Genomic DNA, 15,079 nt, shown 5'->3' on the forward strand with positions numbered 1-15,079 from the left:
GGATTTGATACTACGGTAATTGCAAGGAAGGAGGCTTTTCTGCTGAGGGTATCTGCTACCACATTTTCTTTACTTGGGCGGGACTTGATTTCAAAATCAAATTCCTGCAGGGTCTCCATCCCCACCTTCTTTGGCGCATGTTGAGGTCCTTCTGAGTAAAGATCCACTTTAAGCTCTGATGATCTGTTATCAAAGTGAATCTTTTTCCCAGTAGGTAATGTCTCCACAACTTTAAGGCATAGACTATTGAAAGTAATTCCAGGTCGTTGGACAGCATAATTTCTCTCATGTGTTCTGAGCTTTCGGGATTCATAGACCAGTGCATGACCTTCCTGCATGACCACTGCATGACCTTCCTGCATGAGTGCACCTCCCAGGGCAAAACCACTTGCATCAGTTACTACCTCAAAAGGTAGAGAGAAATCTGGCAGCTTCAGAACGGGACTGGTTACCAAGGCGGTCTTCAGCTTATCAAAAGCACTCTGACACCTGGCAGTCCACTGAAATGGGGTATTCTTTTTGAGAAGGTTAATCAGGGGGGAAGCTATAAGAGCATACTTTGGTATAAAAAATCTATACCAACTAGTTAATCCCAAGAATCCTCTGACTTCTTTCATTATCTTTGGTTCAGGCCAATCTATGACTGCTTGGACTTTTGAGAAATTCCATCTTTGGATACCAGAAAGCCCAAGTATTCAACGTGGTGGTAGAGAAAGTGCATTTGCTCTTTTTTGCAAAGAGTTGGTGCTTCCTTAGAATCTCAAGAACTTTTCTGACATGAGTCTCATGGTCAGCTGCATTCTTTGAGTAAATCAGAATGCCATCAAAGAAAACTAGAACAAAATCATCCACGTATTCTCTAAGGATGTCTTGCATTAGGCGATTGAATGTAGCTGGGGCATTAGTTAATCCAAACAGCATGACAGTAAATTCATAATGCCCATAGCGAGTATTGATGGGTGTTTTTGGTATATCTTGATCATTGATCCTAATCTGGTAATACCTGGATTTGAGATCTATCTTTGTGAAGATCTGGGCTCCATTTAGCCTGTCCAAAAGCTCATCAATTCTCGGGATAGGATACTTATTCTTAACTGTGAGCTGATTTAGACCTTTGTAGTCCACACAGAGTCTAAGCATTCCATCTTTCTTTTTCTGAAAGAGAACTGGTGCTCCCCAAGGTGAAACACTGGGTCTTACAAACCCTTGTTCTAATAGCTGTAAGTTCGATGGCTTCAGGAACTGGCATTTTGTATGTGCATAGGGCTACTGACTGAGCTCCAAGAGTCAATTCAATCACATGATCTACTTCCCGGATTGGAGGCATTTCAGTTAGCTCTGCTGGGAATAGATCATCGAATTCAGTTAACCATTCTGGTTCTTTAGCCTTAAGCTTTGAGTCCACTAGGTTCATTTTGACAACATAAATTTGCTGCTTCTTCCTAAGTCCTTTCAGCAACCTGGAAGCTTTTACTAACTGAAGGTCTGGGGATCCAAAAACTCCAGTTCCTTGAACTTTGTTCCCGTGAAGGTCATGGAAGGAAATGGTTCCATTGTGACAATGTATGTCAGCTTGATTTTTGTGGAGCCAATTCATTCCAAGGATCCCGTCGAAAATTCCCAGAGGTAAGACTTTAAACTGACAGTCGGTTATATCGAAAACTCCTAGAGGTAAGACTTTAAACTGACAGTCGGTTATATTACTATCTAGATTGAACTGGATAAGATCTGTCTCATGGTGAGTGAAAAGAGTCTTCCCACTGGCCAATTCCACTTGCATAGGTTTCCTTGATTTCTGTTCTAAGACTAGCTTATGCAAGCATCCAGGGGAAATGAATGAATGAGAACTACCTGAATCAATCAAAAGTTTAAAAGACTTACCCTGATACTCTGCTGGAGTATGGATGATGAAGAACTGCTGGTTAGGCCCTTGATTTTCAATGGCAGCATAGATCTGCCCTCTTTTCTCTTCTACTACATCTGAAATTGTGACTGCTCTGGCTGCTGCAGTCTGAGGTGGAACTCTTTCTCTTTGGTTGCCCCAATTCTGGGAAGGAGTTCTGAGGTTGCTCTGGACAGAGGCAGATGGCTGAGCTGGAGTTCTTCTGGGGTTTCCCTGGCTTGGGCGAGACGGACCCTGATTAGACTGGTATGAAGGGGTTGGTCTCTGAATTCGGGGTCCTTGACTTCCCTGTCCCCTTGACATGGCAGGAGTCGGGCAGTCTTTTAACTGGTGTCCAAAACCCTGGCATCCAAAACATCGGTTTTCAGTTCTGAGCTCATCCCTCTGATTTCTTGAAAGAGGTGGGGCTTCTGAGAAAGTATTTTGGGGGAAGGGTCTTCCTTCACTTCGGAATCTTCCTGCATCTTGATTCTGATTCGGGCCTTGTTGCCTCTTTGGGGGTGGAAAATTTGAAGTACTTCCCTGGGCTTGGAATCTTTTAAAGTTAGAGGGTGGAGGCTTTGGCGGGACCTTTACTACAAAGGCTTTGACAAAATCCTTTGCCATTCTTACTTCATTCCCCAAATGAACCTGGCCATGAGTTGCTCTTCATCTAGAGGTGGTGAATATTTGAGTAGAAGAGCAAAGGCCTGGTGATATTCCTCAATGGTTTTGTTCTCTTGCTTTAGCTCTAAGAATTCATTCATTTTGGATTCTAAAAATCCAAGGGGACAAAGTCTCTTTCTTAGATAGGTTTTTAGGTCGTTCCAGGACTGAGTATTTCTGTCCAGACGGTTGGTGTCACAGTGGTTCCTCCATGCTACCCTGGCTGTTTCCACTATTTTCAGTCGGGCAAGAGCCATTTTTCTCTGCTCATTGTAGCCTGTGACGTCAAAATACTCTTCCATGGATTCCACCCATTTCTCCACAGCCTCGCCCAGGTTCTCCCCTTCTCCTTTGAAGGGTCCTGGCTGAGTCCTATGAAGAGCCTTGCGAACATCAGGATCAAGCTCGTCATCTTCAGAGAGAGGGTCTGGCTGACGGCCATGGTTTCCTCGTCTCATGATTCTGCCAAAAATTTATATATTAATAAATTTTTTGGTAACATCCAGGAGATCCTAAGACTTAAGAGGTTCGGAAAACAATTTCTTAAACAAGATAATGATCTTATTGGAGATCTATGACATATGTCTGATTAATAGATTTTTCTTTATCATATCGTCCGTAAACAATCACTTATACAACAGGAAATTTTTCTTCAGAAAACATTTTTATATTTATATAAAAGTTGCAATATGTACATAGAGCAGCTTGGCTCCAGAATTCAAAATCTCCGAGAGATGCATATGACGACGTACTGGCCATAGCCATGCCCTGATACAAACGTCCACTTACTGACAAGGGAGCTATTATCTTCCATTTAGGAATAAAGCAACTAAGGAGTCTGTAGACTTGGCATGAAAGTCTGAAATTCCGAGGCGTCGAATGATATAGAATGACACCACACACCATTTTCAGCTTTAACAGGATCATAGCCAATGAGAGGTTCTGCCACAGCATTGCACGGCGATCACAAGAGGCGTGGACATATTGCCCTGCAAACCACTTATGCTGTAGTCTCTCCACTGGGTTAGGAAAATATAAATCCTTGAAATGGCGTGCGAGTCTTGCTCGGCTTGTTCAAGTTGAAGCAGAAGAGATGAGATGCTCGAAGGCAAATGCATTCATATCTTGAGACTGTGTGAGGTCGGGAATACCAGATAAATAGGGAATTTCCATCTATAAAAATAATTTCTTTGATTAAAAATTCTTCATTAAAGAAGCTTACGGAATGAAAATACAATATGAAAAATGCTTTTTCTGAGTTTTTATTATCAATTTCTGATAAGAATTTGTTTATCCTTATTAACTTTCAACTTGGCTCTGATACCAACTGTGAGATCCCTCTACCCCCTCCGCACACCGGATTCCCGGTAGCTGATAGCAGAAGTAGCCCCCTCATGCGCGGGGCAGGGTTTCTCACTCGGGGCCTTTCCCACGAATGTCTGAGCACGAGACTAGGCTGGTGGTCTCTCCGACGAAAAACCAAAACCGGGAAAAATTTCCATGCCCGGAAAGCGGGGACGATTCCACCTTTTTGAATTTTTCTTAACGAGTTTTCTAACGAGATCAAAATCTAAACTATCCTCCACCTGAATAAACCAGATAGAAGGAAACTTTCACTCATATAATTTGATTATTTGAGCAATTCAATGCTTTTTTCCTAATCAAGATTAGGCACAGCCGTTGATCCACTCAATCGAGAAATTTATCAGGGAATTAACTATCTACTCGAATCCTAGCGTAATCCTAAGATTTTTCAGTTTGACTCCACTGATTCCAGCCTACCCCATCCAGCCCATGGGTTAGCCACCACCCTGCCACTGGAATCGGTAGATCCAAACAAGTACTCACCCACCCATAATTGAAATGCCTTTCTTAACTTTAGCTTTAGAAAACAGATACGCACACACTCCTCTTTAAAACTTTAATATATATAAAAAAACAATCCATTGGCAAATAATTTACTGGTTACACATGTCATACTTCAAAATTTCTATTGAGTCTTTGTTTCTCACAAAACAATATCACTCTGGACTCTCCGTTTAGACCAGTGAGTCAACAACGAGATCCAGTGAGATAGATTACAATAACATTGGTCTGTCATACAATATCTTCCTCGACATACGTATGGGTGTCCTCGGCACCGCGAGCCCGTGCATCGCCTGGTCAGAACCCTCCAGGATCCTCCTTAGGTGTCGTGGCACTTCACTCAGGGACCGCTTCGTCGACCCTCGCCCATCGTACCGGAAGCGCACCATTTTAACCATACCGAGGCTGGTCAAGACCTCGGCAGGCTTTGCCGCGTGAGCTGTCCCTCGAACACTCCCCGCCAGCTGTTGCAACCAAACTTCCCTTCGATAAACATATATGCCAAATGCTCCCTCCAGCATTCTGGCGTAAGACAGTCTTTTAAGAAAACAGGGTTTCTATGCAAGTTTTCAGTTTTGATTTTTGTTTGAAAACCATAAATAATCTTAAATCCGTATCTCAGTACTTCTAGATCCAGGTCGGAATTCCAAACAAAATTCCTCGAATTCTGTCAACTTGATCCTCAGATCAAAATCAAAAGTCTTAACTTAGTTTCAGATTCGGTGGGTGTTTTGAGTGCATTTTTCCTGAACTGAGCACATCGTTATCGACGAAGGAATTAGGTCTTGGTCAATAGTCTGAATCTGAGTTTGGTTCTGGAAAGGTTCTTCCAAAACTATCTTTCTCGAAAGGTACTATTTCAATTTCTCTTTTTCTAAATTTGGTTCGACGAATATTTGCTTACAGATTTCTAAAACATGAATTTCTTATGAGAGGAATAAAATAATCATTTATCTCAATCTCCGACTTCGATAGTTTAATTGAATTTTCTCTTTACCATCTTAGTGAATATGAAATGGTAGCATTTCTTCTCACAAATTATCTACTTATTCATTTTTTCAATTTTTGCAAAAATTAAATAGAGGATTAAGGAGAACCCTTATTTAATTATAAAGATTCTATATGCATCTAATTATGCAAAAAATCCGATTCTGATGAAAGTCACACTTTTATCATCATAAAAAATCATTTATGGTGAAAATCACTCTTTTAATAAAAAAATATCTTTTATGCACCCATTTATGCAGCATAAAAACCATTTATGATGAAAACTTTTAATATAAAAAATATCTTTATGCACCCATTTATGCATAAAAACCATTTATGATGAAAATCATACTTTTAATATAAAAAATATCTTTTATGCACCCATTTATGCATAAAAACCATTTATGATGAAAATCACTCTTTTAATATAAAAAAATTCTTTTATGCAACGATTTATGCATAAAAATCATTTATGATGAAAGTAACACTTTTATAATAATAAAATAATCTTTTATGCATACTTCTATGCATGAAAATCAAATATGATAAAAGTAACACTTTTATAATAAAAAAAATCCTTTATGCATAAAAATCAAATATGATAAAAGTAACACTTTTATAATAAAAAAATAATCTTTTATGCATACTTCTATGCATGAAAATTGAATATGATAAAAGATAATAAAAAATAATCTTTTATGCATAAAAATCAAATATGATAAAAGTAGCACTTTTATAATAAAAATTAATCTTTTATGCATACTTCTATGCATGAAAATCAAATATGATAAAAGTAACACTTTTATAATAAAAAAATAATCTTTTATGCATACTTCTATGCATGAAAATCAAATATGATAAAAGTAATACTTTTATAATAAAAAATAATAATCTTTTATGCATAAAAATTAAATATGATAAAAGTAACACTTTTATAATAAAAATTAATCTTTTATGCATACTTCTATGCATGAAAATCAAATATGATAAAAGTAACACTTTTATAATAAAAAATAATCTTTTATGCATACTTCTATGCATGAAAATCAAATATAATAAAAGTAACACTTTTATAATAAAAAATAATCTTTTATGCATACTTCTATGCATGAAAATCAAATATAATAAAAGTAACACTTTTATAATAAAAAATAATCTTTTATGCATACTTCTATGCATGAAAATCAAATATGATAAAAGTAACACTTTTATAATAAAAAATAATCTTTTATGCATACTTTTACACATGAAAATCAAATATGATAAAAGTAATACTTTTATAATAAAAAATAATAATCTTTTATGCATAAAAATCAAATATGATAAAAGTAACACTTTTATAATAAAAATAATCTTTTATGCATACTTCTATGCATGAACATCATACTTCTATGCATACTTCTATGCATGAAAATCAAATACGATAAAAGTAACACTTTTATAAAATAATCTTTTATGCATACTTTTATACATGAAAATCAAATATGATAAAAGTAACACTTTTATAATAAAAAATAATCTTTTATGCATACTTCTATGCATGAAAATCAATTATGATAAAAGTAACACTTTTATAATAAAAAAAATAACCTTTTATGCATAAAAATCAAATATAATGAAAGTAATACTTTTATAATAAAACTAAATTTCTTTTATACAAATAATCAAAATGCATCTTCTATGCATGAAAATGATACTTTAGAATATAGAAATCATAAGGATTACTCTTTTAGAATAATGAAAGATAATACTTGTTTTCAAATTTTTTAAAAATTTTGCCATAACCTCCTTTGTATGGCTAACCATTTTTCAATTTTAAGTCTCTAAAATTAATTAGAAATACATCAAGAGTATTTAAATCATTCTAAAGTAACATTTTTCTACTTATTTAAGAGAAACATTATGAAAACTTGATTTTATTCATTAATCATTCACCTCGGATAAGAATGGTTGGATTTACTAGAGAAGAGAGGGGAATGCCTTTTTGTAATGAGGCATAACATCATTTGCAATTTTAGAGAAGACAAAAAGCATAAAAAACCATAAAATAAATGGAAAAGAGAAGAATCACCAACTTACTAATGAATTTGAGAGCTTTCCTTTGGCTTGATGGTTTGAGGGTTCAACTCTTGTTTGAGACAAGAGTGGCCACCAATCTCTTCTAGAAGGAGGAAGGTCAAAAACTAATGAATTATGAATATAATTCACTATTTTTGGCACTTGGGAGAGACAAGGTAGCAGTGCAAAACACTATTGAGTTTCAACAAAGGGGAGGGCTTCTATTTATAGGAAAAAGTGAGCTTCTAACCAAGCCAACTGATTCTAGAATTTTTCTAGATCAGTTTGGTCAATTTTTGACCATTTTTAGGTCAGTTTTGCTCACTTTTTGGATCTAGTTGAAACAGGAGAGAGGAGAGATAAAAATATCTCATTATTTGGGAGTTTAAAACTCATTCAAGCATGTGAAATAGGTGCCTCCTTCATGAGGGGAATTCCCCCATGCAGAGGTGTCAAAAATGCATCATTTCACCTAAATATCTCTCTTTTTTTAACTATTAACCTTGTCCTTAGTCAACTCTTCATCTTATGTGAGTATTTACTCATTTTTGGGAGATTTTTCTTTTATTTCTTCATTTATCTCCTCCCTACATTTGGATGAATCTTATTGGTCCATAGGAACCTTAATTTAAAATTTTAAAAAAATCTTCACCCCCAGGATAATGCCTCTTGAACAGATTATACTTAATTTCTAATGCACCTTCTGAAAATCTTTTTGAACTTCTGTTTCAGGGAAACTTATTTTAATAAGATGAGATATTTTTCTATCCAAAAATATTTAAAAACTGAATTACCACTCTCTAGAAGATTTTCTCTCTATAGGCCAAAACTGGTAGAAACAAGATCTTTTATATTTCTAAAGAGGGATTTGATTACAGGGGAAGATGCTGGACATCTTGAGAGGCTAGGGAGAAATCTTACATCCACATCCATTTACATCACATCACATCCTATCACATCCACATCCACATTCATTTACATCACATCCTTTCACATATTCTCACATCTCATTCTTATCTCTTCATTCATATCCACATCCAATTTTTTTTCCAAGAAAAGATCCTTTCATTAGCTATAAAAAAAAATGCCCACTGGGCTACAAAAAACCCTCTCCTGCTCATAAGAAGGCAGAGCAAAGATCTAATCAAGGCAACTAGGGAGACTCTCCCCAGGTGCAAAAAAGTACAAAAAAGGTACAAATAACTGAGAGGCTATATCATACAATAGGGGGGGGGGGAAGATCCAGAGTATAGAACAAGCCGCTGCGCCAAGTGGTGTGAAAGGTCTGGCGCCGTAAGATCGCTCGATCCGAGTCGCCCCGGATAAAAATTCCTCTTTTTCCCATTTAATTTCTTGGATCTCAAATATCATGGGAATTCCTCTTTTTACATTTAATTGATTGAATTCTAAATGTCATGGGAGTTCCTCTTTTATGATCAAATAAATTTATCTAAAATTTCTCTTTTCTTTAATAAAAATATCCATTAATTCAGTATGCCAAGATCTCCACTTTTACTATTTAAATGATTGAATTCCAAATGTTATGGGAATTCCTCTTCTATCATTTAAATATTTCTCATGCATAAAATAAATTTATCTAAAATTTCTCTTTGAATTTTAATAAAAATATCCATTATTTCAATATGCTAAGAATTCCACTTTTTCCATTTCAATGATTGAATTCCAAATGTCATGGGAATTCCAAATGTCATGGGAATTCCTCTTTTATCATTTAAATGAAATTACCATAATTTTCTCTTTTCTTAATTATTTAATTATGCATTAACCTTAAAAATTAGTTTTCCATTGAATGTGATGAAAATCATTCTTTTAGCATAGGATGACCAATCCTAGAATATGGTAGGAAGTCCTCTTTTCATGTTATGCATAAGAATAATTATGTATCAATTTCTTAAAAATTTTGCCATAGCTCCACCTGCTATTACTGATAATTTTTAATATTTTTGAAAAGAATAAACTTAGTAATCCAATTATGATAGTATAACTATCTTCTAAACTTAAATCCAATTTATGGATTTACATCATAAGATTATCATAATTTTAGAAGCATACAAGTATAAAAAGCCACTTTCTTAACCTCTAGCTTCACAAGCCTAGAGTTTGATTTGTGAATTGAGAATTTATCAATGAGAAGCATCATTTGAATAGAGAATTGGTCATAGGAATGACCATTCTTTTGGGGAGAGAGAGATTAACATAAAAAGCATCCTAATTAAGCGTAAATGTAAACTTTTCTTAATTATTCATTACAACTCTTAAGAAAAGCTTGATTTGCATTATACGCACTTAATTTAGAAACTTCTCAAGCTTGAGAGGGGTTGAGAAGTGAAAACATTGACAATAGTAGAGAAAAACCATGAAATTACACATTACCTCTTGATTTTGCTTGCTTCTATCTTAGAAGAAGCCCCCAACCAATCAGTTGGTTAGTGTGTTAAGAGGAAAGCTCCAAGGATGGTTGAAGAGAGAGAGAGAAGCTCCACTCTTTCCAAAAGTAGAGGATTTTTAAGGGATAATAGAAAATATCATTATTTTAATGTAATACTGGAATGGTATAGCTCAAAGATGAGAATACAAAATAATGAGGGTCTATTTATAGGTGAGGGAGGCCACTAACTAAGTCCAACTAAGTTCTAGAATTTTCTAGCTTCAATTTGGCTGGATCAGTTTGGCTCCCTTTTTTATTTGGTTTGATCCAAGAGAGAGGAGAGATAAAAATATCACAATTTTTATGAATTAAAAACTCATCCACATGTGTGAATAGGCGCCTACCTCAATGTCTCCACCCTCCTTTTACCAAGGTGTCAAAAATGTATCATTATTCCAAAATATCTCATTTTTTTAGTAATATCTCATAGTTTTCAACTAATAAACCTTGTACTCATTCAACTCTTCATCTTATGTGAGAATTTACTCATTTTGGGTATTTTCTTTTATTCTTTGGATTTATCTCATCCCCACACTTGGATTAATCCTATTGGTCCATAAGAACCTTAATTGGACCTTAATCCAAAATTTTCAAAAAATCTTGACCCTTAGGCTAAGGTCCTTTATGCCCATTTGCAGTTAATTCCAAATGCACATTGGAAAGTTCTTTTTGAATTTTTATTTCAGGGGAAACCATTTTAGACACTAGGAGGATTTTTATATCTAAGGATATCTCAATTTTGGATTACCTCTCTCTAGACATTTTCTCTGTCCAGGCCTCTTTCTCCTATTTGAGAGAGGGGAATATTTTCAAGAACAGAAGGGGAGGTTCTTACACCTTTACACCTCAAAAGCTGGAGGGAGGAATCTTACATCCTACCCCACTTAAAAAACGCAATATGTCCTCATCTCGCAGGTGGAGTATAATCTCTTTCATCTTCTTTTTCTTCAATCACTTCCAGCGTTACTGCCTTGGAAGTGGACAGCCGATTCGGGAATACCTCCCTTTGACTTTCCCTATTATTCTGAGAGGCGGAGTCGTGGTGCTCATGCTAGATCAAGTATGTGGAGGAGAGGGACTCACAAAATACAAGAAAATATCTTGCTTATTAAGTTGCTCAAATACAACTAGGCTTCTTGCTCCATACAAAATGCCTTCTAGCTCCACCTTTAAATAGGTGAGCTAGTGGACGTTAAGTCCCTTCACACACACAGCCTTCTCTTCCCCCTTTACATAACCTTAGTCTCTTAATACCCCCCCTCAATACCAACTATGAAAGAAATTGGAATAGGTGGTATTGGACATACGTTGCCTTTAAAACATTAGGCGTACAAGGATGTCATGGTGGTGTGGTTATCTAGGATTTACAACTATGTTCCTAGAGCCTTAGAGGCTAATACAATGATGCCATCTAAGTCTTTATTTGATGCCATCTAAGTCTTTATTTGATGTCGATGAAGATGTACACCTTAATGATGGTGCACCCCACTCTTTGTGCTTGCTTGACTTCTTGTAGTTGACATGCTTTGGACATACATACCATTGTTTCCACATGCTTTCCACCTTGACCATTCTCACACAATGATCAAAACAAGGCTGCCACCCTTGCTTAAGTGGTTTGCACATAGATTTTCCTTCAACATGCTTGATGCTTCTCTGCATACCATACCTCCTCCATGGGCAAGGAGGGCCTTCCTTCTTATAGTAATGGTTATGAGGTAGATTTATATGGGAAAGGGAAAGGGAGGGTCTTACCACTTGCCTTATGGATTGGTCAAGGGCAGTGTCTACTCCTCCATAATTACAACAAAAGCTTTTGTGCATGTTGGTTACATGATACCCATTAGGGTTTGAAGGTACAAGCTTAATGAAAGTGAGTAAGTGGTTGAGGTAAATGCTCAAACCAATAAGGTACATCATTCTTGGCTCAAGAAGGTGAGGACATGGCTCATAATGTTGCCTATGCCTCTTACAAAGACAATGCCAAGAGATGCTTAAAAACATGACAAACAACAAGGTAGAGCACTTAGTGATGCTATGCTCAACCTTACAACTCATCTTAGAAGATGGAAATGTTGAATATGCAGTGGAATAACATGCCTTGGGCTTGGGTTTATGAGAGCATATGGCTTATGACATGCCTATGCCTCTTACAAAACAAGAGCCTCAAGGGTGATACACAAAACCATTAATAAAGATGAGCACTTAGTGTACATGTGCCCAACTTTAAACCACTCAAAAAAAGTGAGTTTGTTGATGAAAAACCAGAAAACCTCAACCTCTTTGGCTTATGGGATGAAGACAACGGCTTATGGTTGCACCATTTCTCCTTGGAAGCTTGCCAAGGTAAGCATAGAAGTGGGTTGACGATGAAGACTTATAATGTGGCACTTATGGTGTGTGCCCGGCCTCCAATGTTGATGAAGAAGAGCCTCCTTAGTGTTAAAGACCTCCTCCTTTGATGGTTAAGACCACATTAGTGTTAAGCAACACTTTGTTTGGTGATTAAGATCACCATTAGTGTTTAAAAACATAATTAGTGCTTAAGAGCACATTTTTAGCGTCTAATGACACTTGTATTGGTGATTAGATTCACCATTAGTGTTTAAGAACGCTCTTAGTGTTTAAAAACACTTTAGAATAACTCCCCTTTGCTGGATTAGAAGCCTCATTAGTGTTAATCAACATTATTAGTGCTTATAAGCACACTTTGAAGAGCTTTGTGAACTTGAAGATGATGAGGAAGCTTGATGATGTTTTGATGAATGAGACTTATGAATGCCTCATGTGGTTGGCCACTGCTTCAAAATCAAAACTAGGATCAGCAACAAGCCCTCACAAGATCACTTAGGTGATTAGAGCAAAGAGGGGAGGATTAGAGCAAGAAAAAGCTTAATTTTGAAGCTTTAATCGTGAGCTTCAATGGAGTTGAAGGAGTGCAGCCTGGTTTTTCCACTATAGCAGACAAATGGATGCACCATTGAGAGTGAAATTTGAGCTGTAGACTTCTCAGAGTATGGGATTCAAAAGCCCTAAGCCCACGCAGCTAATAATCGACTATGGGCATCAAATTTCTGTACGACCTCGACGACAGCAAGAAACTACGCCGGCCTGCATAGGCCGCAATGCCGCGACGAAAAGCGACCGATTGAGCTGATGAGCTGTACGAATTCGAATGCCCGGACCTCCTTTCCACTTTTCCAGTTGAAATCTCCCCAAGATATCTGCCAGGGAGTTCAGCTCCACAAAGGAGAAGATAAGGAAAAATGACCTATTCTACACCACAAGAGGGCCTAATCAACCAAAGCTCTGATACCATGTTAGAATTCATGGTGCTCATGCTAGATCAAGTATGTGGAGGAGAGGAACTCACAAAATACAAGAAAATATCTTGCTTATTAAGTTGCTAAAATACAACTAGGCTTCTTGCTCCATACAAAATGCCTTCTAGCTACACCTTTAAATAGGTGAGCTAGTGGACCTTACGTCCCTTCACACACACACCCTTTTCTTCCCCTTTTACATAACCTTAGTCTCTTAATATATACCTCCTCCATGGGAAATGAGGGCCTTCCTTCTTAGAGTAATGGTTATGAGGTGGATTTATATGGGAAAGGGAAAGGGAGGGTCTTACCACTTGCCTTATGGATTGGTCAAAGGCAGTGTCTACTCCATAATTACAACAAAAGCTTTTGTGTATGTTGGTTACATGATACCCATTAGGGTTTGAAGGTACAAGCTTAATGAAAGTGAGTAGGTGGTTGAGGTAAATGCTCAAACCAATAAGGTACATCATTCTTGGCTCAAGAAGGTGAGAGCATGGTTCATAATGTTGCCTATGCCTCTTACAAAGACAATGCCAAGAGATGTTTAAAATCATGACAAACAACAAGGTAGAGCACTTAGTAATGCTATGCTCAACCTTACAACTCATCTTAGAAGATGAAAATGTTGAATATGCAGTGGAATAATATGCCTTGGGCTTGGGAAATGAGAGCATATGGCTTATGACATGCTTATGCCTCTTACAAACAAGAGCCTCAAGGGTGATACACAACATCATTAAAGATGAGCACTTAGTGTACATGTGCCCAACTTTAAACCACTTCAAAAAACTGAATTTGTTGATGAAAAAACCAGAAAACTTCAATCCTTTGGCTTATGGACTGAAGACAATGGCTTATGGTTGCACCATTTCTCCTTGAAAGCTTGCCAAGGTAAGCATAGAAGCGGTTCGATGAAGCGGGTCGATGAAGACTTATAATGTGGCACTTATGGTGTGTGCCCGGCCTCCAATGTTGATGAAGAAGAGCCTCCTTAGTGTTAAAGACTCCTCCTTTGATAGTTAAGACCACATTAGTGTTAAGCAACACTTTGTTTGGTGATTAAGATCATATTAGTGTTAAAAACATGATTAGCATTTCTAGCGTCTAATGACACTTGTATTGATTAGATTCACCATTAGTGTTTAAGAACACTCTTAGTGTTTAAAAACACTTTGAAATAACTCCCTTTTGCTAGATTAGAAGCCTCATTAGTGTTAATCAATACTATTAGTGCTCATAAGCACACTTTGAAAAGCTTTGTGAACTTGAAGATGATGAGGAAGCTTGATGACGTTTTGATGAATGAGACTTATGAATTCCTCATGTGGTTGGCCACCGCTTCAAAATCAAGACTAGGATCAGCAACAAGTCCTCACAAGATCACTTAGGTGATTAGAGCAAAGAGGGGAGGATTAGAGCAAGAAAAAGCTTAATTTTGAAGCTTTAATGGTGAGCTTCAATGGAGTTGAAGGAGTGTAGCTTGGTTTTTCCACTATAGCAGACAAATGGATGCACTATTGGGAGTGAAATTTGAGCTGTAGACTCCTCAGAGTATGGGCTTCAAAGCCCTAAGTCCACGCAGCTAATAATTGACTGTGGGCATCAAATTTCTGTACGACCTCGACGACAGCAAGAAACTGTGCCTGCCTGCACCATAGGTGGCAATGCCACGATGAAAAGCGACCGATTGAGCTGATGAGCTGTACAAATTCGAATGCTCGGACCTCCTCTCCACTTCTCCAATTGAAATCTCCCCAAGATATTACCTCCACGAGTAGCTAGAGGGCCTCCACTGCCAGGGGGTTCAGCTCCACAAAGGAGAAGATAAGGAAAAATGACCTATTC

This window comes from Cibotium barometz, chromosome 66 (genome assembly GCF_041138505.1).
Source record: "Cibotium barometz isolate CiBa-2024 chromosome 66, ASM4113850v1, whole genome shotgun sequence".
NCBI classification, from domain to species: domain Eukaryota; kingdom Viridiplantae; phylum Streptophyta; class Polypodiopsida; order Cyatheales; family Cibotiaceae; genus Cibotium; species Cibotium barometz.